This window comes from Crocodylus siamensis, chromosome 12 (genome assembly GCF_052110815.1).
Source record: "Crocodylus siamensis isolate JL-2025a chromosome 12, ASM5211081v1, whole genome shotgun sequence".
Taxonomy (NCBI): Eukaryota; Metazoa; Chordata; order Crocodylia; family Crocodylidae; genus Crocodylus; species Crocodylus siamensis.
In genome coordinates this window covers 20598184-20604183 of record NC_143406.1, presented here as the reverse complement: position 1 = coordinate 20604183, position 6000 = coordinate 20598184, and positions in this window count along the sequence as shown.

The window sequence follows — 6000 nt, the reverse complement described above, 5'->3', positions numbered from 1 at the left end:
ACCTGTTCTATTCTAGGCTTTTTGTCTTCTTCCCTATATTTGCTGCCAACTACACTCATCATCTTGTACCTGTCCTTACTTGTGAGGCTGAAGTAAAAAAGGCATTAACCTCTTCAGCCTCCTTTGCATCTTCCATAACTTCTGCATTCTGCATTCCATAAGAAATCTATGATTTCTTTAGTCTTCCTTCTACTTTTGACATACTTATAGAATCCCTTTTTATTACCTCTTATATCCTTTGCCAATTGCATCTCAAATCATGCCTTGGCCTTCCTAATTTTCTCCCCACATGTCCATGTAATACCCTTATACTCCTCCTTCTTTAGGCTAAAGAGGCCCAGGTCCCTCAGCCTTTCCTTGTATGGCTTGCCTTGCAAGTCCCTGATCCTATGGGTGGCTCTTTTCTGGACCCTCTCAAGTTTTTCCAGGTCCTTATTGAAGTGCGGCACCCAGAACTGGATGCAGTACTCCAACTGTGGTCTCACCAGCGCTGAGTACAGCAGGAATATCACTTCCTTAGTTTTACGTGAGATGCATTGGTTGATACACACCAGAGTGTTGTTTTCAGCTGTGGTGCAAGTCAAGCTGTCACTACCGAGCCTGTATGTATGTTGAGGGTTGTTTGCCCCCCGATGCAGCACCTTACACTTAGAAGTGTTAAATTTCATCTGGTTCTGGTCTGCCCAACTCTTGAGCCTGTTCAGGTCCACCTGTATCTGCAACCTATCTTCTGACATGACCACACTGCCCCATAACTTGGTGTCATCCATGAACTTGACCAGTGAACTTTTCACTTCCCATCTAAATCATTGATAAAGAATCTGAAAAGCACAGACCCCTGAGGGACACCACTGGCCACTTTGTGCTAGGACAACACAGATCTGTTCATAAGAACTCTGTGGGCCCTACCCTGTAGCCAGTTTCCCACCTGCTAAACCATTGAGCAGCTGAACCCACAATTTTCCATTTTTCTCATAAGGATATCATGGGATACTAGATCAAAAACCTTTTGGAAGTCTAGGTATATAAAGTCTACCACATCTCCTGTGTCCAGATGGTGAGAGATCTGGTCATAGAAGGAGATGCAATTGGTAAGACAAGACCTACCCACAAAAAAGCCATGCTAGTTGTCATTCAGAATCTTACCTTTTGTGAGCATATCACACATAGATTCTTTAACGAGCTTTTCCAGGATTTTCCCTGGGAGAGTTGTTAGGCTGATTGACCTATAGTTGCCCCGGGTCCTCCCTCTTCCCCTTCTTGAAGATGGGCATAACGTTGGCCCTCTTTCAATCTTCAGGGATTTCCCCCATGTGCCATGAATTCTGAAAGAGCTTTGCTAGGGTTTCCATGATGACCTCAGCCAGCTCCTTCAGCACTCTCAGATGGAGTCCATCCAGTCCCATTGACTTATAAATGTCTAGCTTTTCTAGTTGGTATTGCACCCACTCAGAATCCAAAGTAGTGAGGCTGTCACTTCTGGCATGTCCCCTATAAGCCTTATCTCACTTGACTTTCCTCTTGGTCCAGTGAAATACCGAAGCAAAGTAGGCATTCAAAAGTTCAGTTTTTTCCTGAATGTCAGTTACCAGTTGTCCTGAGGTGTTAAGCAGGGGTCCCACACTTCCATTTGTTTTCCTTCTACTGCCTACATATCTAAAGAAGGACTTCTCATTGTCCTTGACTCCCATAGCTAACCTAAACTCTGTCGCCGCCTTGGCTTTCCTGATCATTTCTCTCCAAGTGCTGGCCACTAAAGTATAGTCCTCCTTGAGGACCATCCCTAGGTTCCATTGTGGATACACCTCTTTTTAAAGAAGACTATAATGTCCCTATTAAACCGGAAGGGCTTGCCAGCCCTTCTGCTGCCTTTCCTCTTTGCAGGAATTGTTTTCTTTTGTGCTTTGAGGATTGTATCCTTGGGCAATGACCACTCTTCATGCACCCCATTTGGCTTGCTTTCCTGGTCCCACATCACCTCCCCTACTAATGCCTTGAGCCTGTCAAGGTCAGAATTTTTGGAGCCCAGGACTTAAATCCTGCTGGTTGATTTGTCAACCTTGCAGGAGACAGTGAACCTGATAATTTCATGGTTGCTGTCACCCGGGTTACCCTCAGTTTTCAAGCCACACACCAGATCATCTCCCTTAGCCAAGACCAAGTCTAGGAGAGTGTTACCTCTGGTTGGCCCTTGCACTTCCTGGGTCAGGAAGAGCTTCTCAGTCAGAGTAAGGAAACTGTGTGAACAATTTGACCTAGTCAAGTGTTCCTCCTAATCTATGTGTGGGTAATTGAAGTCACGCATGACAACAAAGTCCCTTGTGCATGCCGCCTCTGTCAGTTCTTGAGAGAATGCCAGATACAGCTCCTCCTCTTGGTTTGATGACCTGTAGTAAATTCCTACAGTTAGATTTCTCTCACCTCACCACCCCCCCCGCCCAATAACTTGACCCACAGGGTTTCAAGCTGCTTATCTCTGGAGCCAATGTCAGCCTCCAGAGAGATGTACTGCTCTCTCAACCCTCTGCCTTTTCTCCCTATTCTGTCCCTTCTGTGCAGGGTGTAGCAATCTACAGCTACACTCCAATCATGTGAAGAGTCCCGCCAGATCTCCGTGATCCCTACCAGGTCATATTGCCCACTAGGGAACAGGGAGTTAGGTCCTCCTGCTTGTTCCCCATGCTCCTAGAATTGGTGTACAGGCAGCTGAGGCCCCCAACTGACACCCTAAATTTCCTGAGATGCTGAGAGAGAACTGTTTGGTTAGAATTTTCAAAAAACAGTTGTGCTAGTATCCTCCACAAGGGAGCTTTGCTGTGTACCAGTACCTAGATATGCTTGGAGTTTCCCCATCCCACAGCAAAGTCAATTTAAAGCTCTGTTCAGTAGACCAGCCATCCTGGCTGAGAACAGGGCCTTACCCATCCACGTGAGGTGAATTCCATCTCATCCTAGGAGTCCTCTTTCTCTGCAGTGCATGCTGTAGTTGAAGAAAATGAACCCCTCATGGTAACACCACCATCTGAGGTGTCTGTTAGCTTCTTCTACACAGCCTTCCCTCCTGGGTCTGCGGCCTGCAACAAGGAGCACAGAAGAGAAAACTACTTCAGCCCCTAGTCCCTTGAGACCAGCCCCCAGAGCCCTGTAGTTACTCATGACCTGGTCAGGGTTACCCCTGGCTGTGTTGTTTGTGCCTATGTGGATGAGGAGCATGGGGTAATAGAGGAATGAATGAGCCTGGGGATCCTCTCTGCAATGTCTTGGATGTGAGCCTTAGGGAGACAGCAGTCCTCTTGGGCTAAGGCGTCCGGACAGCAGATAGGTCCCTCCGTATCCCTGAGGAGAGAGTCCCCACCCCACCACCACCCAGGGGCTCCTTCTAGGGGTGGGAATACTTACTTCCTGAATACTTATCTCCTCCTTCTCCAACATCTCTGCAGGAGTCTTCTCATGCGTAGTGAGGGGAGCATACCTGTTATACAGTGCCCGGGGAGGAGTGGCCCTAGCTCTGTGTGCTCTGGAGCTGGAGATAACTGTTTCCCAGGTAGCTCTGGATGGGTCTTTGTGGCCAGTCTTCTTTGTGGTCACCTCTTCCCCCTTCTCCTCCACATTCTTCCTCTCTCCTCTATTTCCCTGGAATAGGGCCTGGCAGTAGTTGTCAATATAATCTTCATGGGGCCTGATGGTGCTTAGCTGGTGTGCCTCCTCCTCAAGCTCCCACACACAGCTCTCCAGGGACTCCACTAAGGAGAACATCCCACAAGGGGGGGCGATCCCATGCTCAGGTGTCAGCAGCCACTGCCTTGCCAGGCAGCCCCCACAGTCCAGGGCCAGGGCTTCAGGCTCTGTCTGGGTGGAGGTCTCAGTGTGGAGAAGCTGAAGCTGCTGGGCATGGCGGGTCACTGCCATGGCTGTGAGGTACTTCTTGTACTTACCTGGTCTCAGCAGCAGCTACTCATTGGGCCTCTGGGCTCAGGCCACTTGTTTGGACCAGCCCTCTGGGTGCCTTCTGTGTGCCCCTCCATGCAAACTCCCATGCAAACTGCCATTCTTTAATTGGGCTATGCCTGTTTGCGCACTCTGTTTGTACAACTCCAGTTGCAGGGCTTCCTGGGTGGCTCAGCTAAGTAGGGACCCAGGGGGGAAGGGGCCTTCCCCTCCTAGACTCTACTCAGCTGGTGCAGCCTTCCTGGCATGGCCTCACATGCACATGCCAACACACGCCCACACACACACACACACACACACACACACACACACACACACACAGAGTCCCTCAGCCCCCTACGAGTGTCCCTACACTCACCTGCCCTCTCTCTTGGCCTGGTGCCTACCTCCTGGCTCTTCACTGGGGGAACCAGGTCCAGGTCTTTGGATCCTGGGGGCACAACAGATGTGACCCCATGCACCTTCTCTGGGGAGCAGGCTTAAAAAAAAAAAAAATCTTTTAATTTCCTATATATGTTTTCAGTAATTGGTAGCCGTTTGATTGTGCCAATACTATTTTTCAGCTTAAAAAGCTCATCACCGTCTCTAGTATTCAATACATGAATGTATTTGTACAGGGTGACTCAGTCTGTGTTTTGCTATGCTAAACCAAACAAGCTCCTTTAATCTTCTTTCAGAAGTAAAGGTCTCCATTTCCTTCCAAATGCTTTGGGTCAGGGAAGTGGGCTTGGGCCCTATGGGTTTTCTAGAATGCAGGGAGAATTACAGTCTAAGACAGGTTACAAGGGTGGGCGAATGAGAATAGGATGGTATTCAACACCGAGAAGTGCAAGGTGATGCACCTGGGGAGGAAGAACCAGCACCATACCTACAAGCTGGGGAACTCCCTTCTCATCAGTGCAGAGGCAGAAAAGGATCTTGGAGTCATCATTGATGCCAAAAAGAACATGAGCCGGCAGTGTGGGGATGCAGTCAGGAAGGCCAACCGCACCCTGTCATGTATCAAGGTCCAAGGAGGTGATCCTCCCCCTCTGTGCGGCACTGGTCAGGCCACAGCTGGAGTACTGTATCCAGTTCTGGGCGCCGCACTTCAGGAGGGATGTGGACAACATGGAGAGGGTCCAGAGGAGGCCACTTGTATGATCAGGGGACAGCAGGGCAGGCCTTATGAGGAGAGGCTGCGGGACCTGAACCTGTTCAGCCTCCACAAGAGAAGGCTGAGAGGGGATCTAGTGGCCTGTTACAAACTATTCAGGGGGGATCAGCAGGCACTGGGGAAGTCCCTGTTCCCCTGAGCACCACCAGGAGTGACCAGGAATAACGGTCACAAGCTGGCAGAGGGTAGATTTAGGCTAGATATCAGAAGGCGCTACTTCACTGTCAGGGTGGCTAGGATCTGGAACCAACTTCCAAGAGAAGTGGTGCTGGCTCCTACCCTGAGGGTCTTTAAGAAGAGGCTAGATGAACACCTTGCTGGAGTCGTTTGACCCCAGTACTCTTCCCTGCCATGGCAGGAGGTCGGACTCGATGATCTGCTCAGGTCCCTTCTGACCCTAGAAACTATGAAACTAAGGTCCTGAGCCAGTTTGCACAAAGTGAGTTCTCTGCTGCACACATCTATGAGGGCCTGTCTATGAGGCTGCATGCAGGAGTGCAGGCACAACCAGTGGGTGTGCCAGTGCCACATAAAGGTTAAAGCCTTGCTGGCACAATAGGTCACTGTCACTGACCACAGCTGCTGGACAGGGGGTGCCTGCAATTCCATGACCTTTATGTGGCAGCTGGATGACGTTCCTGTGGATCAGGACCCTGACTGGAGCCGTGCCATCTACTCAAGCACAAGCGGCCTGCCCAAGCCTCTGCTGCAACCTGGTACTGGGGAGGGCCCCTCAGGCCACCAGAAGTCTGTCCCACTATGCTTCCTGCCACAGGCCTCATCCCGCAGCTCCAGGAGCCCAAGCCAGTGCCTGCCTTGCCAGATCTGGGTGCACAGCCCCACCCAAGAGGCTGAGCTGGGCATGGCACTGCCAACCCTCAGAAGCTCCAGGTCCT